Source organism: Bicyclus anynana, chromosome 19 (assembly GCF_947172395.1).
Source record: "Bicyclus anynana chromosome 19, ilBicAnyn1.1, whole genome shotgun sequence".
Classification (NCBI taxonomy): domain Eukaryota; kingdom Metazoa; phylum Arthropoda; class Insecta; order Lepidoptera; family Nymphalidae; genus Bicyclus; species Bicyclus anynana.
Genome location: NC_069101.1, coordinates 97,395 through 125,309, shown reverse-complemented (window position 1 = coordinate 125,309; position 27,915 = coordinate 97,395).

The window sequence follows — 27,915 nt, the reverse complement described above, 5'->3', positions numbered from 1 at the left end:
ATATAAACATAAATATATACTGCAAGTAAACACAAAATCGTGTATGTGTGCGCTCAATGAAGTAGCTAAGTTCGGATCACTTTTTGCGGTGATTTTAAATGCACTTAACTTATATTACTCGTATCTAACACTTAGTAATGCAGCTTATTGTGCCGTTTAAAAGCAATACCATGATATAAGAGCTTGTATACAACATGGAGCCGGCTCCAAGCGTAACAGTGTCTGATTTGGTACGTATTTTCAGTACGGCGGCTCAAAATTTTTTACTCAGTATACGTACGATTAAGTCATTAATATAAATTGTCTCTCTACTGAAGAAACCTCAAAAAAGGTTCCAATTTTAGCTTTGATTCATCAAATCGTCAATAAAACACTAACAGAGCACAAAGTGTAGAGTGATGTCTATAGAGCCTGCATTACTTCTCGGTCGAGGGCTGTAAGCTGTGACTCAAACTACCCTTGAGCCAGGCGACACCTGACTCAACCGCCTATATACTATATTACTGAACGAGATTAACTAGCTCTGAAGCTAACAAACGGTTATTGTATACCATTCACATTTCACAGCTTTTAAAATTACAAAGGTGCAGAATAAAGCTTATTTTAAAAGAACTTTTGAAGGATATCAATATTGTTTGCTTAACTAAGCCTAGAGTTTCACGATTTTCTTAGGTAAGCAATACAATTTTGAGAATCTCCTCCTTTTTGAAGTCGGTTAATGACTTACAAATTGAAAGTCGTGATTCATTTTTCCGCAGCATCCTGACTGCAGTGTGCGATAAAAAGGTGACAAGTGTCGAACCCGGGACCTCCCACTCGAGCCTCGTCGCTGTAAATCGTCAATCAATCTTCGAGAGACAGTTAACGACGCGCCGGCAGTGACGTCACTCCAAACTTATTACCTTCACTCTTCTCTGCGGTCTGCGGACACACGCAATACATCAATTACCTTTAAATTAAAAACAAACAACCTTGAATTAATATGCTAAATAATAGGACTACGCTAAACAAATAAAAGTGTTTCAACAAATTAAGCAACAATATAAAATTAAAAGGTATAAATAAAACACACACACACATACACAATAATGATAAGCCTTATATCTCACAATCTACGAGTATAATAATTGAAACATGAAATGAGAAAATAAAATAAAAATAAAAACAAAAAGAAAAAAGAAAATATTTTTTTTGCATTAACTAGTTTACAAAACTACTGTAGTATGTACCTAAATAACGAAATCTATGAAGATTACTAGGAAATTTCATTCACTAAAGAAGTGAAAACTCCGCCACATAATCCTGTAATTCCTCCTGTTTGCTAAGCAAATATCTTTTTAATTTCTTCTTAAATGTAAACTTACTCTTAAGGTTCTTTATAGGCGGAGGGATATTATTCCAGCATTTAGTGGCGGAGTACGTGAATGAGCCCCTAAAAGCTGCAGTACGATGAAAAGGGACTCGAAGCACATTACGACAAGTTCGTAGACCCCTTTCATTGTCACTAGACCAATTCAACTTATTAAATAAATAAGGTGGCTTGCCCAGTTTGATAACGCCAAAGAGAAGACCTGCAAGATGCAATTTTCTCCTAGACCTCATTTTTAACAACCGGTGATAGTTTAGAAAAGGAGTAACATGAGTTCTGGAGGGAATGTCAAAACAAAATCTTGCACATGCATTCTGCACTCTTTGTATGAGACGCTTTGTACGACACAAAAGCCACAAGCTGTCACAGAGTGGTACAGTTGAAGGTTGTGTAGCAAGCCACGAACAGCATATTGTAAGAGTGAGCTCATTACGCGCGGGCCGCGGCCGCTCGTTACGATACTCTGCCACAATAGCGAACCGATGATTGTTCCACTTGGCAACTTTTGAGTTCCGCCACGTTGGACAACGTAAGCCAGTCTACGTGAGCCACGCCAGTCTACGTGCGTCACGCGGGGCCACGTGAGCCACGGGTCATTTGTCAATGAGGGACGCACCCAATAGACGATCGTTTTCCTCATGTGTGATTTGAAATGGCCGAAGGATTGCCGACACATCATTAGGGTGCTTACTGTTACCTTTTTTTACTTTTCCACCTTTTTCCTTGTTCTTTGTCTGTTGTATCTATTATTTAAGCAATTTTTTTTGTGTGATTTCGTATACAGAATTTGTCTGAAATGTTTGGTGTATCCATAAATTCCAAGTTGTATGTGGTACGTAGAATTACACAAACAAACGTTTCATCTGTCTCGTCTGTACGATGGTTCGCCTGTGGCTTCGGATCACGAGGTCCTGGGTTCGACAGCTGTAGGGGCTGGTGCTATACTGCAGAGAACCGTAGGTCCGGATAGTTTTCATTAACGTCTGTCAATGGTCGTTAAATAATATAAACAACCCAAAGACCGCCAACAAACTTTGTAGCAAATGGCAAAGCTTCATATTATATTTTCTCTTATAGAGACTTGTTGTAGGCTGTTTAAATGCGCTGATAATCATGAAACTTACATTCGATGTACAATAATATTAATTAGCATAACATAATATTAAAAGTTGATTTGATGTAATGGTATTTAAACACTCCAATTAATTAAGAAGATTAACTTACAAATAAAAAATGTTAAATTAACAATGAAGACTATTTATCAGTACAACACTTGTGATCCACATGAATAAACTCTTGAGCGAAGCGAGTGAATACAACGCAATGAATGTGCAAGAGTCTTCGCGTAATGTTCCTCTCGACTGCGCGGTGCGTACCCACGAGAGCTTCTTACGCGTCAATGCGGCATAAAAGCCACTTCATTTTCTGCTGCGGCTAGGGCGGTGCTCCAGCTAAGCTATAATACGAAATCGAAAAGTGAAACCTTAAAATAATCACCACATTCCGCGTGAAATATCAGAACCACGTTTTACTTATGATATCTAATTAAATAGCTAACCTTAATGCAGTCATAACCGCTGGTTCAGTCAAGGGAGTCAACTACAGGGCGGCAGAGGTCAAAATGCCACGCGCCCACGTCTCAAAAGGTCCTCAACGCGCCATGTCATGCACTTAGAACTATCTAGCATCTAACAAAAAAGGGGCCTAATCATTTCGGGATCAGTACTCGCCCATATTATCTTGATAATGCAATTGTCAACGAATCTGAAATTAAACCAGTCTAAATATGAAATTTAATAAATTATACCAATGGAATGAATGGAACGGAAATGAATAATTTGGGTCCGCAGCAACGTATAAATAATGGTGGGTCTCCTTTCGTGATGATTTTTTTGTGGCCTATAAATTCATAATCAGGTGCACAAGGTTCGATAAGCAGCTCGCATCATAAGCTACGAGCATATACCGTATTGATCTAGTATGATCTGGTGGTAGATTTCGGCCGAGAGAATAGCTTTTGTATAATGTAGGCTGTATGTATTGTCCTGCAGGCAAATAAATACCGTTCTCGCGTATGAACTGCATAAATTATATCAACAATAGTATTTCTGATGCACGCCAAGCTATGGAACCGAATGCTGATCGGTGGCAGGCGTTGGCTGTACGCAGCCGTCGCATCGACGGAGTGCGCCCTCAACACGAGCGAGCGTCTTCAGATAAACGCACAAAAAATGTAATTAACGATGAAGGGCCGAGCAGCGAGCAGCTAACGAGTTGCTAATGAGCTGCGCCCTACGACGAGTCTTTACACCGTGCCATCAGCCAGATCTCCGAAAAAGCAAAAAATTATAATTGAGTGTAATGTTAGTGTACTTGATTACACAACATAATTACTTTTTATTGTACATTTGTAGATCTCTTGACGGTAGCCACTCCCGCAATGTCATCGGAGATGTGAGGGACAGAAACACCTTACGGGATATAACGTTTCTTAAGAGATACAGTCCCCACATTTGAAGAATGTTGTGATAGATCTAAGGGTTCCGACTGATGCACCTTTGGGTAAAATCTATATCCGAGTATAATTGATGTGTTTAAACATACCTGTACCTACTTATCACTGAATCGTTTGGACGCAGAAAGTCGTTTACGTTGACTAGTTAAAAATAGAAATGATACAGCCATTTTTAAATTTGTTTTTTATTATTAAATATGTTTTGAATATTACATTAAAATATTAAATAGGCAATTGTTTACTTAACGGTGGTATAAATAAATAAGCCGCGACCGAAGCCTCTCACCAGACAAAGTGCAGTCAGCCCGAGCGTGCTGTGCGCGCAGTGATATGTTGTAGGCTGTATTGTTTGTAATGAAATCCTCAGCGCGGCGGCCGACACAGACTTGTCGTTTTTCTCAATTTTCCGCGCTCTCCCGACGCCGCATTTTACTTCCATTTCCTGCATCAGTTCAATTAAATCGCATTGTTTCACGAAATTAAAGAGTAATTAGAAATTATTCTCTCTTGTTTGTCTGTATCTTTGTGTCTACATGCTTTTTAATTTGTTCACTTTAATTAGTACATTTTGTATTTGTTCATTTTAATTAGTCGAACTCTTGTGTGCAGTTGTGCCAGCTTTTTTATATACTCGTAGAGGAGGTTCTTGGTTCACTGCTCAGCTGAATTCTATAAAATAGTATTTATTTTTACATTTGCACATGTTGAAAAATACGAGGAGGTTTGAGGCAGTAGAAATGAAGTTGCGGGCGTCCGCTAGTTATGTATATTTTTAAAATAGCAGAATTCTTTGTATTAGGGTTTGTCCATGTGAGTACTATTGTCATGCTCATTTGTGCCACAAAGCGTTATGACTGTGTTTCAATCTAAAAGGTATGGTCCAAAGTGTATTGAGAGGCACCTATGTCGTAGGTTAACTGGCACAGGACAGTAATAATGGAGGCTTAAATGTTATTAAAAGCAATAGTTTCCCACACAACATCAGCTCGTCCTGTCAACATACATATAAAAAACTAAAACCACATTTTTATCTACTTTTATCCATCTAAAAGAACTTGTAATGTTATACGGAGTAGACAATATTTTTGGCGGCAGACTGCGTGCAGTCGCGCGCGACAGACAGCGCGACTGGCGACGGGCGACGGGCGACGGGCGACGGGCGACGGGAACACTCGCGACAGACAAATTGATGTGGCGCAGGTATCGTGCACCGCCGCACTACATCCTACATATTAATGCCACCCTCAGAGCTCGATCTTAGGGTGTTTTATCCTAATACTGAATGTTTTAATAATTACCTCAAGAAAACATCAGTTATACTTTTTGTATAAGAATGATTTTCTCTTTCTTATTCAAATAAGCAAAATATTGCATATCTTTAAAATGCTAATGCAATAAATGGGTAATTCCCATTGATGTTCAATTTCATCCGAACATAGATTAGAATTATGCTCACAGTGTCTGCGGGTCACACAAACCCCATCCGTCTCAACCTCCCGTTTGCACGCATTCCCATTGAAAACCCTAGGTGCCTATAGCAAATTTCAACAATGAAATAGGACCTCTTTAAAACTACTCAATGAACACTTCGACCTCATGAAACTGTAAAGGGGTCGAATGCAGGTGTTCATTGAGTAGTGAACTACTCCTCTGACTAAGTAAGAAATAAGTCATCCTTTATCATCTTAATAGTTTCCCATTTCAATGATTGAAGTAGGTTTATGTTTTATTCAGGCATAGTCTGAAATATAAAGCGATTGTCATTAAACAAAAATGTTTTCCTGTAAGTCCTCAGGCCGCAGGCTTTACGAGTCGTTTGAGGCCGGGCCCGGAAGGCCGCGCCGGCTCTAACGAGCAGGCGCGTTAGAGCTCGCTCACGGCCGAATTATGCTGCTTACACGAAAAGTAGTTCACCAAGAGTAAACAACAACATTACGTGGCTCCGCTCGCTCTACTACTAGCGATAGAATAGCCACTGGAGTGCATCAAGGAGTTTAGTTTTCTCTCGTATTATTCATATTATTCACTTGAACATAATACTTCAGCTCCGGTACGAAGCTACGTAGAAACCGTCAGAAGTATGGGTCAATTTGCAATTCTTTCGAGTAAGCTCTTCTATCTCAGAATGCAGATATCGCAGCCAAGGGCTAACTTGTCATAGAATAAGAAAAACACTAAATATTCGGTGAGTTTCTGAACACTTACGTCGTACTAAAGAACTAATGACCTATGCATTTGTAATTACTCTCCATTACGTCTCATTCTTAGTTCACACGATATTATATGATATAATAGGTATTGTTAGGTAAACGAATAATAAGGCTTGGATTTTTTATATCTCATGAAATGCGTGTTCAATGAATATGCGGGTCGCTTGATGTCAAGTGATTACTGCTGTCTATGGTAATTCACAGGACCGGAGGCTCTGCTAATGCCTCGCCGTCCCTGGAGGATATGCGTATCCGTCCCTCCGTCCCTCCGTCCCTCCGTCCCTACACCACGCAACAGATATAGAGCTGTGTGGAAACATTGCAACAGGAATGAGACGACGAAAACGGAAGAGAAAAAAATATATTAACACAACGAAATATTTCTCCAATAAAATGCAGCATTTACCTATTTTATTAGTTTGTTTGATAGATATTTGTTAACTAAATGTATAGATTCTGTACTGATACTGTACCGTACAGTCGATACACAGTCTGTACTGCACACAGTATGAGATGCGAGTTTACATCGCTTTGCCACAAAGTAGGATCTCAGTTGAACGCCTCTACGTAGCTATGGGATAAGGTACACGATCGGTGAGTCGTTTGAATTTTGTTCCCAAAAAACAGAATAGTAGAACTACACAGTAGGTACTGAGTGTTCCGTACGTTCCGTATAATTGTCGCTTTTACTATGCTATTGGATACGTCGCTTCTTGCCACTGATCGTGAGTCCAGCAGGCCAATAATTAACTAGCTCTGACGTATGTTACTTGACAAAATTAAGATTCTGTGTAATAGCATGCCTACTAACAACCCTTCATAGATATCATACAGTAGGTAAATGAGATATTTTCTCAGTCGATTTGATGTTTATTTTAATAAGTTGTTAATAAATATCAAATTAGTGAATAGGCCAGCAGGTCAATGGGAAGTAGGTACACAAGCTTTGATTTATTTACGAATGTTAATCTATGCATTCAAGGACATATCAACTAGATTCTGTGAATTAGAAAGAAGGTCGAATAAACAAATGTGATATAGTAAAGGTTCCCATAATTTCTTTGAATCACGGAATCCTAAAAACGGTTTTACATTTACAAAATGACGAGTGTGCCGTCGCACGAAATAAAAATGAAACCATAACGAGATATTCTATCAATTTGAATTTTAAAATTCGTTGAAATTTCGTCGACGTATCGTTTTAATGAATCATCATCGACACTTGAAGCATCGCTGTCGTCTGCTCGCTGAGCGTTTGTTGTTTTGTGATAATGGAAGCAAAGCAACGCTGCAGTTGAAAATGTCAACAGCGCTTGTCTTCTGTTTGATACACTCGTACTGAATATTGAAAATAATCACGTTGTTAGAGAAATTGCAATTTTTCGAGACAATTTCTTGAACCGGAATTCAGATTATAATACCTATAATATGCTTTACATTCTTTTTAATGTTCTTGAAGGGATTTTATTAAAGTTTCCGAGTAATTTCGTATTAATATTTAAATATTGAAAGTAACTTTGTAATTTACTGGCATAGTTCCCGTCTCGCGTGTGATGGGCAGATGGACTGTATTGAGTCAAATATAAAATATTTTTCAAATCAAAAATAAGCAGTTCATACTGTAACTGCCGGAACATGAGGGTAACACGTACGAGTGCCGTCTTGTGCATTATGCCACCTACATCTAAAGGTGGTGGTTTTCACTAATGTACTATCAAGTAGATCATCCATAAGTCATTGTGATTCGTCCGTCAATTATAAGATTTCAAAACTTTAAAATAGTTAATGTGTAAAATTATACGGACGTACACAAGTATTTTAAAAATAATAAAACCAGAGGCCGCTAGTAAATCTCAATAAATCAATCCATAATTAAAGTTTACAGCGGCTTGTTGCCCACGGATTACAGAAGGATTTTGCACACAAAAGATCGACCTGGCTGTCCAAAGATTGTGGCTTGCAAAGGTATAGTGTATCGGTGATAGCTTTCAGCTAAACATGCCACATTTACGTTGAACACGACAAGTGGTACTTACATTTCGCTACATCATTTCCTTTATTATGACAAATTAACTAATTTAAACTAACCAGCTACTTACTAGAGTACCTCCCCCGCACACCGCACCTGCCGCGGAGAGTAATGACCATCGAGTGGAGTCGTAGAATTAAATTACAATTATTGATTGCACGCAGCCGGCTTCGGCGCAGGGACACGGAAGAGGCGGGCCGGCGCTGCTGCAGCGGTGCTGTACACGCCGCCGGGACTGGCGCCGGATTGTACTCGACTAGCGCCACAGCGGAGGCTCTCTCGCTGAATGTCTTCATCAACAAGCGACCATCTAGCCGAGCTTGCACCTCAGCGTTTCTCTTTTATTGGGTAGCCACGTAGAAGTTTTTGTCTCAATGTCGAAAATGTAAGCCAAATGTCCAAATGGGACGACACTCATATATGGAAAAAGAAAAAAAAATTCAAGGATAAACAAACTTTTCCTCAACCTCACAGGGCATAGTCGCTATGAACATAGTTACGACAACACACTGGCATGCGGTTGCAGGGTCATTATTTCATTAGAATCACATTTTTTTTACCAAAAGAGAGATGATACCTTCATAATGAAAAAGTTTTCTTGCCCTGCTCTGTTGCTTAACTTCCTACTCTCTTTACTGATTCATAATATCACTAAGTAAAAGCCCTGTATTTCACTTTATGTATAAGAACATTCCCTAACCTCTACTCGAAGTGACACCAGGGTGATATATGGAAATGGATTTATCCAAATCAGAATGAAACAAGCAAATACTGTCAGCGGTCAGCGATTCGAGCCGGACATCTGAACCTGACACGAGGCGCCGCCGCGATGAGAGAATTAATTTAATTCTACAATCACCGCGTATAATTACGAGCGCAGAGTTTACTCGGCATTTCGATAATGATCGACGGCGCGAAGTCGCGCTGCGGCGAGACTGCGGCGACTGTCGGTGTGTCCAGCACTGCCGGTGCGTGTCCGGCACTGCCGGTGCGTGTCCGGCACTGCCGGTGCGTGTCCGGCACTGCCGGTGCGTGTCCGGCACTGCTGGTCCGTGTCCGGCACAGCCGGCGTGTGTCCAGCGTGTCCACTTGTTGCTTTTATTGGTGCTGTGTTTAGTGCTCGCTCCCAGTTAGTAGCATCGTGTTGAAAATTATAAGTCTATTTTTTCATTATAAGTTTATTTAAATGTATCACTTCAAGGTCAATTAATATGAAGAAACTTAGACCCAAATCCATACTTTGATATTACAAGACAAAAAAGATATATATACATAGATCGGCCCTCACAAGCTAACCAACCTCATAAGATAGTATTAGATAACAGTTGTACTATTATCATTATCACATCACACACATCACAGCCACAGCGGGACGCAGGCCTCTGGTAACAATCTTTAGACACCGGTCCCGAGCCGCAGGCATCCAGCGACTCCCCGTTACCCGCTTAATGTCATACGGTCCATCTAGTTGGATGAACCAACACTGCGATTTCCGGTGCAAGGTCGCCATGCCACCAACATTGTGCTACTACTATAAACTAACTTAAATATCAAAAAACATTTTCACAAAAATATTACATTTTTGGTAGTTGACTGACTGAGTGACTGTTTGTGTTTCAGATGGTCGTCATTTACGCGCGCCCTGCGCCAGCACGCAAATTGTTTCGTTGGCAGCAAATGTTATACATAATTCACTTTTGATAAACCGTTTTTATTTTTACAAGTTTTCCTCGTAATAGCTGTTTTAAATTGGAATTTCTCACAAGAAAGAAAAAACTGAATAAATCATAGTCTGACCTAGGACTTGAACCCTGGACTGAGATATAAGCAACAATAAGTAATAACGTAACCACACTGTACAGCAAATCAATGTTCATACTGCGACAGCGAGACACAGTTTGACAATAACGTCGTACAGCAATGAGTGCCGTAAAATATTTCCGCGCATAACAAAATCTCGCGGATAATTTTTCCGCGAGGAGTGTCTCACACAAAAGCGCCGGATCACAGGTGATATTGCGAACTTGTCGTAATCAGAAAGAGCAATATCTGGGGTGTCCCCGCGCCCCGCCCCGCGCCCCGCACCCCGCACCCCGCACCCCGCACGACTCATTGTGATTTTTCAATTTCGCCGATGCCACTCGGGGCTCTAAAAAACTTCACATTTCAATCGTATCGGAGCATTTGCCAGCTCTACGCTCGTACATCTTTTTAATTCTCGTCATCTTTCCGCCGGCCGCAGGCCAATTTCAATTCAATATCTAAAACGTTAGAGCACAATTTTAAAACACATACGCGATGGCAATATTTTATTTATGGGCGAGCCGTAAGCAGGTCGCCCCTGAGACTAGTATGAATATTTTAAAGGAATAATAAGGGTTCGATGTGGAATGTGAAAAAATGTTATCGCGAGATGCAGCCGCTTCATTATCGCACACTGCTGCGATAGCGCGCCCGCCCAGTGTCGCCGGACCGGTCATAGTAGAGACATTTACATTTTTGGATAACTTTTACTTCATTCAACCTTGGTAATATTGAAATTTAAAAATAACAATGGATAGAACTATATAATCATCATACAAACTTAAATAAAAATTCAATATTTAAAAAAAAAAATAATCTCGTAAAACAGATTTACTCGTAACGAGATCTGATCTAATAGTTAAGTATTTTATTTATTTAGCAACAAAAACATGTTGTAATAGTTGATTATTGCACAAACATTACCAGTTGCAACAGGAGCTACGCAACACAACATTTTAAAATTAATTTACTAAAATTATTCGCCATCATGCCTCAGCGAGAGCGACACTCACCTTTTGGTGAGCCGCACCAGCCGCGCAAGGGATCCTAGTCTTTATGTCCTAGCGCATACGACTCGTGTTGACGTGGGGAGTAATTAAAAAGTAATGCTCGATAACGAGCTTTGAACGTGCGTTTTAAATTCTGTGTCGGCGGCGACTGCACCGAGCCGATATTCACGGGAAATTACTGTAAGTACGGCTCATTCAATTCCCAAATAGCTAAACTATCGTCTAAAAGTATCTAAAACTGCCTCATTCTTGGTTCTACATTATTATTCTTGCAATAATGATCTGTAAAATACTAAAAATCTAGTCCGAATTTAATGTCTTTCCAGAGATAAACGAAACTTACTCTTCAGTTTATTTGATTAAAACCGCTATATAGATAGATAGATAGATAGATAATATTTTCGGATTGGCTTGTCTTCATCATATGTATAACAAAAAACCAAACTAAAAAAAATAGTTGTAATTAGTCTATTCTATAAGAACTACGGTACTACTGACAGACACAGATAGACTTTTTTTATTTTATATTCTTTACTACTTAGCCCTACAAACTACTATCTCTCCTGAGGGTAAGTAACGATGCAAACCAAGATGGAAGCGGGCTAACTTGTTAGGAGTTAGATGAAAATCCACACCCCTTTCGGTTTCTTCACGACATCGTACCGGAACGGTTAATCGCTTGGCGGTACATCTTTGTTGGTAGGGTGATAACTAGCCATGGTTGAAGTCTCCCACCAGCCAGACCATTGGACCAATTAAGAAAACCTCAATAGGCCCAATCGAACCCAAGAACTCCTTCTTGTAAATCCACTGCTCATACCACTGCACCACGGAGGCCGACAAACATATATACCAAAAGTATAAGTCAAACTTACACCATCCCTCTTTGGGTAATAATCTAGATATATCTCTTTATGGACCGTATTAATAGGCATTCCTCAGTATCAAATTTGAAGCTCAAGCAACTTGAAGATGTCTGTGATGTCTATTTATATGATGATTAACTCAACACTGGACGCATGTAGCTACGTGATCTTGAGTAATGTCTAGGCGGTACCAAGAGTCTGCCGAGGGTCCATCAGCTGTGCTAACGGCGCAATCAACAGCTGGCGACTCACCCGGCAGCTTACGGCGGGCGGCTAATTTATCGTCACCGCAAGGATTAGCCGCCCGCCCCCGCCCGCGCCCCGCCCCCGCCCGCGCCCTGCCGGTAACGCCGCCCGATTGTTGCGAACAATGTGAAAATTAGTTACCGTTTAGTTACTGACACCGGACTAGACGAGACTGTTGAGCTAGCGACCACTGATAAATTCTTTTCAGACTTCAATGTTTATTCAAAATAATTTTGAATGTTTTTCTATGGATTCACAAAGGTTTGTGTTTCTATATTTGGATTCTTAATCTATATTTAGATGTTTTTCAGTTTGACACACAAACAGGCCGAAGCGAAGTAAAACTAGGCAACATGTATATAAGTTTGTAAGTGATTGCTAGGCAGCAATTTTATGGAAAACTGGTTTTGATATCACATCTTCCTATACTGTACATGCTCTCCGGCACAAATTTCTAAAATCGTCAGCTTCTGAGCTCTTAGCTTACTGGATTGAAATAAAAAAACTTGTAATTTTTATAACCTGATCCAAGACTCGAACCCGGGATCTCGTGCTCCGCTGAGCCAACGAGACAGGCACAATTAGTAAATAAATACAATCATTAAACAAGACAACAATACAAAATCTAAAGACGTACAAATAATCGGCTCAAAAGGAAGCAGCTAACAATAGCGCTAGTGTTCCTGACGTTAACAATGACAAAGAGTGACAAAGAGCGGCAAAGAGTGGCAAAGAATCCGGCGCAGTGAGGGCAGTGACAGCAATTAGGAGCGGATCAAACGGAACTAACGAGCACCTCGCTCCACACACTCGCGCCACTCGGGGCGAAGGAACTATCGAGTATTGTTTCAGCGAGCTGCGTTTACTGCAGGACTTCTTAACCGACTCCCAGTCAACACGGGGATTCTCAATTCGGTTTTTTCCAAGTTAATTTAGTTACTCCTGCAGAAACGATGTTTCAAATAGGCGTACGCGAATTGGGCGATGAAAAGAATCTATCGTTAAAGTCTAAATGTAAATCAGGAAGGCGTCCAGCCCATAACCCCGATGGCGAAATCATCACCAAAGATGTTCTATAATTCTTTATATTTTTGTTAAATAATCATTGATATTTCTTGCTCATCATCTTTGGGTTTTTTTTTATAAATGCCACATCAATAATACCATTAACATAGATTTTTATATATAACGCTATCTGTCATAAACCATTTTTAATTTGGACATGCATACAAATGATAATTATATTACAATTTAAACTACTTACGATATGGTAAGATGAATAAAAATTCGTGCACAACATTTAGAAAAACTCATAACAATCATTATTGTTGGTGTTACTACCATTTTGTATAGTGGTTTACTTACAAAACACTCAACCAAAATACTTGGTTTTGATAATGCTACGAAACCGTCTTAGCGCCAACCTTTACGCCTCATATACCGTTCACAGCGCAAGTTGTCATCACATTAATATCTTGCGTCCGGCGCAACGTCCGGCATAGCGTCCGGCGCAGCATCCACCGCAGCGTCCGTTGCGGGGACTGTTTGTGTCCGTTGTAGCGTCCAGGCACACATTGAGCGTCCGCGTACACTGACCGGACCTCCGCACAGCCATAGCTGCATTACCTCGGCAGACTCATACCGTAAACATTTTATAAATCGTTTGTTTATTATACGTTCTCAATATTATTCACTACAAGATATTTTTGTGGAAATTAAATAATTTCTAATTTGTCAATTTTACTTTGACTACTAAAGAGACAAACGTATCACTTTGAAACTAAGAAGTTCAAATCATAATTATTAAACACGAGTCTCAACAAGCGAAGGTTTTATACATACAACCATTACTTTATATTTAAACACCGTATATATTTTTAAGTTATAAAAATGGACGTTCATTTATATTTTTAGTTGTGAGCTTCAATACTAAAGTTTCGGAACGTATTCATCAGTTTAGCGACAGATTGCGGGTCGTTACTTATCATTATTACGATTTGAATTTTGCTCATATAACTTAAATAAAATTCATCATCATCATAATTAACAATCCATATTCGGCTCACTTTTAAGCACGAGTCTCCTCATAGAATGAGAGAGGTTAGGCCAATAGTCCAGCACGCTGGTCCAATGCGGATTGGCAGACTTCACACACGTAGAGAATTGAGAAAATTCTCAGCTATGCAGGTTTCCTCACGATGTTCTTTCTTCACACATGTTATATTTAATTTCTTAAAATACATAATTTTAACTGAAACGTTGGAAGTGCATGCCCTAGACCGGACTCGAACCTACGTCCTCGGAACCGAAAGCAGAGGTCATATCCACTGAGCTATCACAGCTGAAATGTATTAGAACAAACTAGCTTTGTCTAAACAAACGCGTGTAGATTTAACTTCGTTTCATTTAACTTTGTAGATTTTATAACATTGTTAAAAATCCAAACACAGGAGGGTATAACAAGAATTCTGTCTTGAGTTTAAAAATTTGAATAATTAGACTCCGTTACGTCGTCGCGATGCTTGGCTGCCAAAGTACGGCGGATATTTACTCCACGGCCTTATTAGGGGAGGCTTTGCTTAAGGAAATATGTAAAACAAAACACGGGCAGGGGGGTGCAGGGGGAGGATCCGCTTTAGGAGATTCACTGTTGTCGAGTGTCTTAAATGAAATCCTGTGTGTTACTCGCGTCCTCTTTTTTCAGTTTCCTTTGTACGCGAGCCTCGCTCGGAGCTTGCTTGATGCTTGTGTTCAATTTTGGCTTAGACTTTAAATATTTGCACTGTGCTTTGTTTCGTAAGTGTAAATATAAGACAATCTCACCGACTACATACATATCTTCTATGAGACTAAAAACCTTAGTACAGATTCAACCATTTTACAATGTAGGTACGCTTTCATGAAAATGAACTTTTCCATTTTACACTTTCGACTCAGTATGTAGGTATATAGAGTCCCTTATATGCCTTTAAAATAATCAAAATATTAAACAATAAAAAAAAATCCAAGTATTTATTTAGAATATTAAATTCACAAAATTCACAAAGTGAAGTTTACAAGCTATTTGGAAATGATAAGTTTGAATATTTGTGGAAACTCTACTACCGATTTGGAAGGCTGAGAAAAATATGGCCAAAAAGTTTTGAATAAAGGCCCAATTTAAAAATTAGCAAAACTTTACTGACGCGTGGGGAACAAAGCTTACTTTGTGCAAGATTAGCTCACAATGAAACAATTCGCGCGCCGCCAACAGCTTGCAACAGCTCGTAATCTGGCGACACATCGCTGCGCTAACTGCCAACATTGCGAGCTAAGCTGCTAACAAGCCGCTAATGATTTACAGCGTCACCCGCCTCCAGCAGCACTGGGAAAAGGTGCTGCATGCTGAACATGATTTGCTCAGTGTAAACAATGTAAAATTAGCTCACGCTCAAGTTACATTTTTTTTTGTTTACACTGTGACATTAGTTCGATAAATAAACCAAAGGACTACAACATTCTGAGTTCGTGTGGATGCAGTAGGCGCGAAGGGCCGACGTACAAATTACGCAGTAATTAACATACGGCAGGAGGAGGCAGCGTGTCGGCGCACTGCCCGCCGCTCGGGGAGTTCAGCCACTTACTCCACTTTATCGGAATCGGAATAAATCGGCTATCAGTAACTAAATGGTAACTAATTTTCACATTGTTCGGGAGCCGCCATTAGCCGGCTCGTGGCGACGATAAATTAGCCGAGCGGCTAGCGGCGCGGCGGACCCACGCCGGCGACTACGGCTCGACCGCTCTCGAGCCGAAACAGATTACTCGTTGGCTTTCTGAACAGTACATCCCATTATCGGGAGTGGTTCTTACTGGCGCAGCTTTCATAAACGGGGCGAGGAGTCGATCTTTTGTTTATTCACCTTTTCTTTAAGTGGATAGATTCTTTTGTAGCAGCGTAATGTGGTTATTGTCACCGATGCAATCCTGTGGGAAACGTTTGAGGTTCGAGGGTCCTTTATTTCAGAAAACCGTTATATCGTTTAATGTTTTCGAGACTGAGGCATCTTGACCTATTTCTATAAGTTCCGTGTAGTAACAAGTACTCATCTACCATAACTGAGCCAATAACAACGGACGCCCTTCGCAGTCCAGTGCGACGCGCGCGAAGTTCGTGCTCGGAGCAGGAGCAAGTTGTCTCGTTAGCGTCATGCGGGGTCGGCGCCTGACACTGTAGCCTACAGCCGGAGCCTTGGTTAAGTACTTCTTGGTTTAGTTACATCCGATCAGTATTAGCTTTAATTAATATATTCCTTGTTTGATGTAATAATCAATCCATCTGTGTTTTTTTTTAATTTTTCTTGTTAATGACTATGGATAATATGAACACTATTTAGAAATATCTTGGGTTTTAAAATGAAGACGTTACTATTGGGAGATGACTTAGCCCTGCCATGCACATTTAGTTTGAACTTACAGACATACACTTTGTATGTTAATTTTAATAGTATTTAAAAAAAGGTAATATATTTGATTCTTATAAAGGTATGAATATCTATGTGTGTGCATGTCTGTAAGTTCGTAATTATTTCAGGGAAGGCGTTAGTATTCATTTGGATTTAGTTATATATTCCTTGAATAAAATTAATTATTTTTATGTTGTAATCCGATTAATGTAATAGTAGTGTAATTATTCGATTGTTATTAGTTATTTTAATTTACACTACCTATTATTATATAAGTATTACGAAAAGTTCGACGCAGAACACTTATATAGTCCGCTGTTCACCGCGCAGTGTGTGTGAGCCCTTAGATATCGAATCAGATATTTTCTGGTGAGTTAGAATTTTGTTTGAAACTTGTTTATAATTTTACATCCCAATAACTCGTAAGTTAATTGAAAGAGAAGTTATAATGAAAGATAACAGAAAGCAGCGGATAATGTTAATTAATTAAAGTTCGTAACGCAAAGTTTCATCACATTAATTTGGTGCGAACTACACAAATAGCGCTCCTTCACTCATCCATTAGCGATCTGTTGGGGGATGGGGGGGAGGGGGAGGGATAGATATTTTTACAACAATAAATTAGTTAACGATGAAAACAAACTTCCAAATAGATTCTTATTTTTCAATCAATACGAGTACCGTAGTGTCTATTGTATTTGCTCTAATAAGACTGCTGAGCTTAATATTTTTTATTTTAATTTAGTTTTGATATGGCGGTACAGATATAACAGTAGGTAATAAATGTGTTGGGGCGCCTCGTAGAGTGTGTATTCAATTTTACAATTTTTCAATTTTTACAATATGACATCAGGCAAACTTTTAAGCTATGCTGAATGAATATCAGCTGTCAAGATATGCGAAGGCGAAGATTCTAATAAGAATTTATTTTCAAGAATTCAAGAGTTTCCCAGAAACTTCTGTATGACAATATAGCAACATAGGCATAGTCGAATAATTTCATAAGATCAAAGTTCATATGTATTTTAAGAACTGCCGCGACTGATTTGACGCGAAATAAATGAAGCAATACGAATGAACAGACCCCTTTTTATGATTGTTTACAGTTAGATACTAAGCTATGTTATTTCCTTGCACATAAAACTTTATTGCATTTAGTGTTCGATCTCGTTCAATGACTTGCAGCAGTAAAAGTGTCCGCTCCGCACCGAATGTAAAATATTTGATGGCGTTCGTAAGAGCTTTATTATTTCTTCCAGATATTCATAAGCTGTTCAATTTTACTGATAACAGAATTGGAACCGTATATTGTGTTGCCCAGAGTGTACCATCCATTGACCGCGACAGGAAGGTTTGAACACGATAGCTACCCTTGTATGTACGGGAGGCAACTATGGAGTTTGGATCATGATAACTTTGGGGGTCTCAAGCAAAAGAAGGCCGTTAAAGATAAAATTTTATGGGAGTTGGACAAAAGTACTTACTTCTTTGGTACCTGCTACCTCTTATAGCCACTATAACAGCTTGAACTACGTAGTTGCATAAAGTAACATAATCAGCAAAGATTCCGCTTTTCCGATTCCGCGAAAGAACGAAAGTCTGTACCACAGGCGCTTATTCTACGAACACTTCATTATCCAGTGCTCTTTATTTAGTATAATCTGTCAGCAAAAGTGAACAAGGTGAAACATTAAGTCATAATGGTTGCTGAGATCTTCAGACATGTTCTAGAACATTAAAAAGTTTGAAGTGGTCTCGCCGCGAGTAGTACGTAAGTTATAACGAGCGCCGCGAGGGAGGCCGTGTGGGCCCAAATACTTGCTTCATTATATTTATAATGCTTTCATAATATTGCAGTGTTAACAAGTATTTAGTTATAGTTGCGTTCATATTTTGTTAATTTATTTTATTATCATCAAGTATTCATTTTATTTGAAGTTTTAGCTTTAATATACAAACCTGCTATTTTCACCGACTCAAATCGATCGATTTTCATCGATCAAAAACTTTTTTAATTTGCAATCAAACTCCTACGTAGGTACCTATATTTTTTATAACTAGGGTACCCAACGATTTTGTCTATTTTAAGTTTAAATGATGTGGATTAAAATTTTAACCCTTACATTATATTGAATTGATTATACCAGGTCAAAAATATACATCATGTCAGTAGGATGTTTAGTGTTGCAGCTAGAATGACATTAACAAGTACTATTACATAATAATCAATATGTACCTATGTCCGTCTGCGCGCTGCGATAACAACGACACTTTCAGCCATTATTATTCATTCGTCAGAAATATTCAAACTTGTTCCAAGGAGGCGAGCCCTTCAGCCTCCACTCGATTGAAATTAGACCTTACAGTGATACACATAGAGATCAAACGAGATGTCAGAGATTAAGATTAATGGTTCACAAAATGTTTGGAGACGCGCTCGGCGCAACACCGCGCGGAGAGTCTCCCACCACTTGATTCATTCAGCTTTTTTTGGTTTGCATCTACTAGTAGGGGATCCGGCATACGGAATGTGTTATACCCTTATTTGTTATTTATTTGGGATGAGATAATCATCGCGTGTTAAATATTTTTTATTACAATATAGGTAACAGCCAATTGACAAAATTAGGCACTTAATAAAATTATACATAAAAATACGCACAATGTTACATACATTTTCCTCAGTGAATCTCCTTTTAAACTACACTCAGAATCTCCGTGTAACTGCTCAAAGAAATGGCAACCGGATCTTGAGCTTCTTAACCGGATTAGCGAGCAGTTTGACACGTGACATGCCCCAGCCCTTACGAGCGACTGTGCGCCTTATCTGTTTGTCGCAGAGGTCACATTAGCTCAGCAGACGCGCGCGAGGGATGTCTGCGGAGGGCCCTCGGTCAGGCCTCTCTGCGCTACATGTAAATAAGAGGCAGTCGACGGAAACGGCGCTGTTGCCGTAAGAGGCCATTAGACTCCGCGTACGACCCGGGCTTGTTTATTTACATACAAACAATAATAACTAACAACTCAATCATTGTAACACATAATAATCTAAAGTATATACGTGTCTGACCTAAACGACTGGAATGTATTTTCTACTTGATGAGAAAAATTGTTAGTTTTTTATTTGACTTCATTACAATGGTAACTATCCTATTGACTACATGCACCAACTGAACACGATGCCTCTATATTTCGTGCACTTTATCAAAAACCCATTTATAATTTTCGTTAGCCTTTAAAATCATCATCATCATCAGCCAATGGACGTCCACTGCTGGTAGAGGCCTCTTGCATGGACATCCAATCAATCTCGAGCTATCAGCATCCTGCGGCTCACTGCTCTCATGGCTTTATAATATTCCTCATCAATGAATACTCTAATTTAAAGAATTTAAAGAACATTGTAAAGACTACTAGTTTAATAGCACAATAGCAAAATATTAAAATATTTTGCACGAACTTGTGTGTTGTACACCTCTTAGCTCACCCAGAGTCGCATGAAGCTCTCCCCGACGACGGGGCAATTGATTCCCCGCCGGGCCGTCGGCGGGCCGTCGCCGGCCGTCGGCGGCGAGTGCGGGCCGGCCGCGATCACTTGCGGCCACACTTGAGCCTGACACATGGCTCTGTGCTCGAGAAGACTCTCGTCTCCTACGTACACATACGAGTACATTACGATCAACAATTTTCTACCTTCGACGTTGTATTATTACCTTGGTACTTAAGTGAACATTAACAACAACGACAAAAAGTTTTTTTTAAAAGAAATATTGTTGATAAATATCATTCAGTATAGGCGGCGATAGATCAGACTTAGAAGATGTGCTACTGGCTCCTCCCGCTAGCTCTTTGTATCACGAACTAATCTACTAACGCTCGTCTGTGGGCGAGACTGTGGCGAAGCTGATAAATGATATGATGAAGATCTTGTGGTGAGACGAGCCCGATATTACTGATGTCGGTTATTGCTTGCGCGATGTGATACTTAAACTGTACCTTTGATACCATACAAATCTTATATATACATACCATAAACTTATATGAAAATAGCTTGGCAGTAGAAATGGCGTGTATATTCAAATTTTTGACCGCGCAGGAAATATTTTCAAAGAAACTTAATAAGAACTACATCTTCGTGCATTCAATAGTGTTTATGTTGTACGATGTATGAATAATCTAAATTTCATGTGTTTAAGTTAAATAAATTTTAAGTTATTTAGATTTGAAAACGACCCTTAAGTGTTTTGAAAACATATAATTTATTTATATTGGCTGTCGTTCAATTTGGCTGATGCGCTGCCGAGTATCTCGATGTGTCTTACACTCGACACTCTAGACAAAACTAAAGACATCAGTTTCTGGTTGTATAATTGTAATTATTAAAGAACGAGTCACATGACATGCCATTTCTATTGCTCGAGTCTACATGAGGGGTTTATCGTCAGAGTGTCGTATTAGCAGCTTATTAAGCCGTATTCAGAGAGTGCAATACCGCTCGCTCGTGGAGCAATATCGGAAGGCAATGAAGAGATATTAATGCCTCTCCACACGACACGCGCGCTCTGTTTACTGCGACACTCATTCCGTGCGATTATCGTCGTTGTGGCGCTTCACACGGCTGACGGAAACACGCCATTGATTACATTGTGATAGATTCGAGTTCCATCTGTCCGAGTCTCAACAGTGAGGTCGTGATTTAAGAAGCAAAAATGTGATATAAGTGTATTTTTTTTAATAATTAGTGGAGGTTACTGGTACGTATTGTAAGATTTTCATTCAGTATAAATTTTAAGATCTGAGCTTTTATAAAAGAGAGTTCTCGTATATTTTATGGAAAGAAAGAGAAAGAAAAAATCTTTAGCTTTATGCCACACAATACAATTTGTTCTTATAATCATCAGGACAATATTCTGCAATGTGTGGCATAACATTATTATGGAGTTAGTGTATTTTAAAAAGTACAATAAATATTAAGAGTAGTTTAAACCGTTTAATTATCTGAATATTTTGTTTTTCTTACGTCAGTATGAAGCGACTTAAACCGCCCGCGGTCTTGGCTCGCGCGCCAATAGTTATGTGGATTCGAGAACAGATACTTATATGATACTTTTTACAGGAAAATAGATTGAGTTGAAAAGTGCGTCTGCGGCCGTTAAGCTTTATTGCGTTTGGCAGCCGTCGCGCGCCGCCGCCGGCCGCGCGCCGCCGCCGGCCGCGCGCCTTGTGACGCGACTTGCGGTAGTGCTGTTGTTACTTTGTTTATTTATGTGTGCAAGTTTTATTGCTGGCAACTTTACAGTCGTGTTTGTTGCCGAGCTCTTCCGGGGAAGCACTATCACCATGATTGTTTATGCTGTGTTCCAGTTTAGAGGGCTTGGTTGTCAATAAAAGTAGGAATTTAAAGAAAGTATTAAAAAAATCTAGTATACCTACAAATTATCTGTATAAAAATGTTAACAATATTTTGTATGCACAAGATGAATCAGAAGACTTAAATAATCTATATACATTTAATTGGGATCTCATGTGATGTAAGTAAGGGACGACGGGACGCAGTCAGATGTAGCGCCCAACTTGCAAGAGGTAGGTACGAGTTTATACGAGTGGTTTCCGCGCAGCATCAGTCGTAGGTGATTTGCTTTGATTATGTTTCGCTAAGGTGCTTAAATACTTACCCGGCAGGGTGCAGCTGTTGCCACCCCCAAAGCAGTCCGAAGCCAATCTAGGAAATATAAAATTCTAAATTGACCCGCGCTGGAAATCTAACCCAGAAACTATATTGGAAATCCCAGCATCACCAACTGCGCCAAAAGTTTCACAGCGTGTTCCAACATACAGTAGTTGCTCGCTAGCACAACGCACGAGTACGAGTGGTTTACAAAAACATCGACACAAGTTCCTGTGTCTGTGTGTGACTGTGTGCGACTGTGTGTGTGCGCGGCGGAGGCGGTAACGAGGACAATATTGTTTTTCTGGTTTTAAAGCGACTGATCTCTGCAGTGAGGGGCCTCGATTGCTACACCGAGGCTAAGGTGCAGTCAGACTGGGTGAAATGCAACTTTATATATTTGTTGATTAGATAGTAGCGTCGTCTTACATTAATTAGAGTAACTAATTAGGTGGCGATATGCTGTTAGAAACGTCAAGGAGTACGTGTCGTTTATCTGTCAATTGTTTGTCTGTGGACATATTCTGTCAGTTGATGATCTCTGAGAGAGCTCGCGGTAGATTTGTTAAGTTAAGCGAGGATAAGTTATGCGGTCGTTCTGGTAATGATTGATAGTGTTACTTTGTGTATCTGTCATCTTTGACACGTAAAACTTGGAACCTGCTCTGAGGCTACGGCTTCTCCGTTATCAGAAGTGGAATTTAGTCTTCTCCCCCGTCATATTTATTACTACTAAGATATGCTCGTGACTTAGTTTGCATAAAAGTTGGTAATTATTGTATCCTCTTTTTAACCACAATGCATTATATAATGTGCACAGTACACACGTCATAATGTATGCGTAAATTTTCATATAACTTGAAAAATTTACGACTTTCATACAAAAGGAGAATGCCAGATTCTGACCCAGTCCTAACTCGGAATTTTGCGGAAAATGTAAATGTACTAAAAATATCCAATTTTTAAATAATTCTTTTTTATTAAACCATTTTTACTGTTAAACTCCGGAATAAAAATCTGCCAAAAAAAGTAATTCAATCCATTACGGTATTTCCTCGTAACAGACATTGTTTAATTATTTTTTAAAAACCTTATTTCGACTTTGGGTTCGAGCCCTTTAAAGCGTTTTTATTCCATTTTAATCACTTTAGGTTCAAAATGGCTAGAATCCAGAGCTGCGAAATCTGATCAAAATGTAAAAATAACTGTCATAACACTGTCAAAACATGTAATAGAGACCTCGGAGTAATTTGAAAATAATAAAATCACGCTTGTTGTAATGTAATGCGATACATTAAAACAAATACGTGTGTATTTACGCGTACCAAGGGCCTGTGTATTTACAAAAGGCCAATCACGACGCTTTATATTTATCTATTTTATTTTTGATAAACTGCTTACTTAACCTTAAAATTAAACTTCAACTTAGATTTATTTTTATACCCCTAGTTATAAAGGGTTAAAAGATAATATTTGTTTAATGGTACAAAAAATACTTTAAAATGATATATAATATATTGTTGCAAATTAATTTTTTTTAGTGGGTTAAACTTCTATACATTGTCTGGCATTGTCCTTTTTAACCTTCATTTCATTTCCTTTCAATTCATCTTTTCTTGTCATGAAAATATAAACGAAAGGAAATCAAATAAAGGTATAAAATAAAGGTATAAATAAAGGTATGTGGTATATATGTATGTTTTGTACGTATTGTTTGTTAGATGACCCCCCTGTCTCATGCAAACAAATAATTGATTGATTTGATTTGACCTTCTTCTGCTCACGATATAAAATAAGCATAAGGTAATCTTTCGGTGAGTGATATACTACAGCAATATTAAATAAATAAAATTGCGCGTTTATAATTCGCGTAGATGTGGCTACGGCACGAAGCACGCAGAAAGCTCGGGACGCAGCTGGAATATGAAATTTGAGTTTTATCGCGCGCTTTGTCGGTGTGGCGGCGCAGAGCGGAGCGAAGCTAGCACAAACATTTCACTTCTTTCTCAATTTAAATCACCCGGCGGGAACAAAGGGCTCCGAGACCTCTCGCGTTTCGGTTCATCATCTATTGCGGCTTTACGGATTATTTATTTTTCCTTTATTGTTACAAAATTGTCAGTTTTGTTTTTTCCTTTCATCGCATTGTAAGCCGAGACGCTCCGGCATCGGTTTAAGTGCTTCTGAACATTTCGATAAATTAATTCGACGCTGTGTTCTTTGTTTGCCTTAAGAAACTCGTACAGCGAGTGATTTGAAAGTATTCGAGTTTATTCTAATGATGTCACATGAGTATACTTTTCAATATAATTAAAATTATTGTTGGATGCAATATCAACACACTTTATTGGTACACTCACCGTCACAAAAGTTATAAAAAAAAACTTTTATATATTGGATAGAAGCAGACGTTACTTTAGAATTGCACGTTGTAGAGTCAACATCTTCTGAGGATGTAGTCTCCTGTGGTGATCCAGTCTTATAAGTAATAAGTTATTATTTATTAATTACTTTTATAATCATTACTTAGCGTTTAAGTCAAACGCATAAAAAGCATAAAAGAACAGAAGTTACAGTTAGATCTTAAAAATAATCTTGGTAAAAGGAAGGAGGTAATACGTAGGAGAACTAAAGTAAATGATATGCGCAAAGACTTGTAAGTAAGCTGAAGTGGCAGCGGCCAGGTTATATTTGTCACAGAATAATGGACGGATGCAGCAGGATGATAAAGATTCTAATATGGGAATAGTCAATGTATAGGTCGTAGGCAAGAAGTCGTAGCATTAATCTCAGCCCTGACAGCTAATAGCGCGTATACCAGAAAATATAAAGAACTTGTTAAGAAGGAAACGATGTTAATAAAGTAATCCTGCGAACTGCGGCGGGGGAGGGGGAGGTTATTAATGCGCGCGAACATGTTTTTATTGCGTCTTAATTCGCGCGAGAGATTTACTGCGAGAGCGAGCTCGGGCTGCGGGCGGGCGCGGGCGGGCGGGCGGCGGATGTGTTGTACCTGTAGAGGCGTCTACAGGACTGTGGGTCGTACAAGTCATCATTATTATTAGACCTTTTTAACTTCTGAACGGTTGAGGATATGACCCTGAAATAAATAAATGTAAATTATCTCTTGATTTACAAGCAACTACTATATCAATATTTGACATATACCTATGATCTTCACATTAGAATTTCCTGGATTGTAGTGATCACTTTCTCCCACAGTTGTACAACAAAAGTAAGTAATGATCTAACTAGTGTAACGAACAAAATTAGGTAGTAAATTCTTAATTCTAAGTTTATATTATTCATAATACTAATAGGTAGTTTATATACCTAACTTAATATTATCAAATCTACCTAATGTGAGCCGTGATAGCCCAGTGAATATGACCTCTGCCTCCGATTCCGGAGGGTGTGGGTTCGAATCCGGTCCGGGGCATGCACCTCCAACTTTTCAGTTGTGTGCATTTTAAGAAATTAAATATCACGTGTCTCAATCGGTGAAGGAAAACATCGTGAGGAAACCTGCATACCAGAGAATTATCTTAATTCTCTGCGTGTGTAAAGTCTGCCAATCCGCATTGGGCCAGCGTAGTGGGCTATTGGCCTTATCCCTCTCATTCTGAGAGGAGACTCGAGCTCAGCAGTGAGCCGAATATGGTTTGATGACGACGACCTAATATAGGTTTTATGCACCGAATACGAAATCTACCTAATATAGGTAATGTAACAGTGTTAGTAACAGAGCAGCAAAAGAAAGCAATACGCGGGTATCTTGCAATAGACATCTCAAGTAGATTGACCATGAACTTGTGACCATAGGCTACAAAATCTGACGGTACTAAATGCGCGGGCGGCTCAGGGCGGCACGGGGCAGTGTAGGGCGGCACAGGGCGGCACAGGGCGGGCGGAATGCTCGGGAATGCTTTTATTGCGTCTTCATTCCAGCGGCAGATTTATGTTCTCGGTCGCTGTTTATTTATCTGCGAGTGTTCGCTGCACTAAGTGCTGGGCGGTTGGCGTTGTGGGGCAGTTTGAGGCGGTGAGGTTAACCGAACTGCCGCGTTGGCGCAGTGGTTAAAGTGTGTGGTTTCGGATCACAAATTCCTGGGAGATACTGAATTTCCTTTCTTCTCGTAAGAAATTCTCAGCCCGGAGTTGGTGGTGTTACATCCTGTGCCTCGGAGAGCGCGTTAAGCCATTGGTCTCGATTATTATCATGAGCATCTTGTAGTGGTCGATAATTAATTTAAGGTTGTCACCTGATGCCAGAACATTGTTAGCGCTTAACCAATCGTGAAGCGACTTTCGCAATTGACACAACTTCTTTTGACTAGCATAATGTTATTTTCAGCCTGAATTCCCATACAATCTGGCTCAAGTATCAGTGTCACACTCACGTAGTAGTTTTATGTATTAGCGACCCTATTCTTCTTTGCAGGTTCTTGTTTTCACGTTTACAATGTCGCGACTAGTTCCTGTAATCGACACTAATTCCTGAATTCATAGACTAAACCTAATATAATAATGATCAGTATTCCCAGAGCGTGCTGTGAAGCTGTGGCCACGCTCGTGTGACGCGCTGTGAAGCTGTGGCCACGCTCCTGTGACGCACTGCGAAGTTGTGGCCACGCTCCGTTGACGCGCTGTGAAGCCGTGGCCACGCTCCGGTGACGCGCTGCGAAGTTGTGGCCACGCTCCGTTGAAGCGCTGTGAAGCCGTGGCCACGCTCCGGTGACGCGCTGCGAAGTTGTGGCCATGCTCCTCTGACGCGCTGTGTATCGTTCAATGACATCACAACAGCGCGCCGTCGCTTAGCTATGTGCTCGGAATGCGGCCATTGAACTGATATAATATAATTATAATTACCATAACAATATCCCAGCTTCCAATAATAATAGCAAATGCACTCGACTCCGTCGTTGGTCTTGAGATGGATGATAAATTGAGAAATTCCATTTTTCCCCTTACAGTGAAAGCTCAGTACAATAATTTAAATCTCTAGTACTGCTGTTTCCAAATGATAATACGTATGTTTTAATGTAATGCTACTAGGTTGTGTATACGTAACATATTCATTTGCAGTAACACTGCACGCGGCGCTGTCACTTATTATGATTTCCTTGAATTAACAAACTAACGTTGTAACTGTCCGGTCAAATTGTGATTTTTTTATGCTGAAGGTGTGACCTGTCTCGTTGCTCTAATGAAAACTCGCAGGCTTATTGATAACGATGAATACCACCGTCTCGCAGAACACGCTCAGCCGTCGATGTGAGTCGTAGTCATGTGGTCAGTAGTGCTGTTTTTTATCGATGTTTTTAAATCTCGTTAGTGTGAGCTTCGAATTCTTGTGTATATCTCCATCTTTAGTCTTACATTATCGAGTTATAAAAAAATCGTAACATAACATCACTACGATATTACTTAGTAATTGTTGATAAAATGTTGTAGACGATAAGTGCTACGGTACTGTAGCTCGCAGTGCTACGGTATAGTAGCTGGCAGTGCTACGGTATAGTAGCTGGCAGTGCTACGGTATAGTAGCTGGCAGTGCTACGGTATAGTAGCTGGCAGTGCTACGGTATAGTAGCTGGCAGTGCTACGGTATAGTAGCTGGCAGTGCTACGGTATAGTAGCTCGCAGTGCTACGGTATAGTAGCTTGCAGTGCTACGGTATAGTAGCTGGCAGTGCTACGGTATAGTAGCTCGCAGTGCTACGGCTACGACAAAGGCATACTCAACCTGAGGCCG